Below are 1,596 nucleotides of genomic sequence, written 5' to 3'. Positions count from 1 at the left end.
AAATCGTTGTTAAAATACCGTTGTCCCCTCAACTCCTCCGGGCTCAGCTTCAGGCAGTGCTCAAACTTAACACTTGGCTCTACCTCGGTTATCATGTTAGAAGGATCGTCTTCATTTGGAACTTTGGAAATCTTCACAACTTCTTTCTCCACAACCTCTCGTACGAAATGAAGCTTGAAGTCAATGTGCTTAGATCATGATGCATACAATTCTTAATTAATTAAATTGCACTCTGGTAATCACAATGATCACTAATAACCTTCTAGTTGAGTTTCAACTCTTCCATTAACCAAGTTAACCATAGTGCTTCCTTGATTGCATCTGTCAAGGCCATATACTCTCCTTCAGTTGTCGATAGTGCCACAACCTTCTAGAGATTTTCCTTCCAACTAATAGCAGTTTCAAACATATATAGTAAACACATATCTGGTTAAAGACTGTCAGGTATCAATACACCATGCACAATCAGAACCCACATAACCATTGATCACATCAAAGTATTCATTCCGGTTATTCATGTCGAATGTCAGTTCCCTTCAAATAATGCATAATCAATTTCAGGGCTTCCCAAAGCTCCTTTTCAAGATTTCCCATGAATCTACTTACCATGCTCAATGCATATGCTATGTCTGGTCTAGTACAAACCATGACATACATCAGGAAGCCAACAACACTAGCATATGGAACTCTCGATATCTCTGACTTCTCAGTCTCTTCTTCTGACATCTGAGCAACACTCAATTTGAAGTGTTGTGCAAGTGGAGTACTCTCTACCTTAGAGTTACTCATTTCAAAGGTATCTAGAACCTTTCTGCTATAGCTCATCTAATTCAAGTGTAGTAGTCTCTTCCACCTTTTCCTTCTTATGTCCATGCCTAAGATCTTACTAGCTGGACCCAAATCCTTGATTTCAAACTCCGTCTTTTTTTTTTGATGAATCAAGAATTTCATTGCACTAAACAAGCATTTACAAACTAAAAGCATCTTAATCAAGGCCTTTGTGTAAACTATACAAGTGTGTATATATAACTATTGTGTTAAAGATTGCTAAACCAAAATTTGGCTTTTTCAGCTACTTTTTTGGCATTACACTTGAAATTCTATGTTTCAAAATCCACTTTGTTTGCTGCTGCATTTGGTTGGGAGTATCCATCTTTGAATTCCAAAGCTGATCATTCCTATTTTGCCAAATTGAATACCCCAAGGCTGCAATTGCAGCACAATAAACACGTTTTCTGAATTTTGAGTATTCACCTCTCTCAATTCTTCAAATAATTCCTCACAAGCTACTTGAATTTATCCTCCAATCAAGCCAGAATTTCACCTGCTGCAGAGCTTCTTGGGAGAACCTACAGCCAAAGAATAAATGCTCTAATGTATTTGTTGTCATGTTGTAGAAAGAGCAGTTCTCATCCTCCAGAATTTTGAATTTTGCTAGCCTTTCTTTGGTCTTTAATCGATTTTGCATTGCTAACCAAAGAATAAAACTGTGCTTAGGCACATTGAGCCTACTCCAGATCTCTTTTCACTAGAAAGGATGCTCAAAATCACCCTGCAACAACTTATATCCTGCTGCTATTTTATAATTTTTAGAGG

This window comes from Cannabis sativa, chromosome 2 (genome assembly GCF_029168945.1).
Source record: "Cannabis sativa cultivar Pink pepper isolate KNU-18-1 chromosome 2, ASM2916894v1, whole genome shotgun sequence".
Classification (NCBI taxonomy): Eukaryota; Viridiplantae; Streptophyta; class Magnoliopsida; order Rosales; family Cannabaceae; genus Cannabis; species Cannabis sativa.
This window is presented reverse-complemented; position numbering follows the sequence as displayed.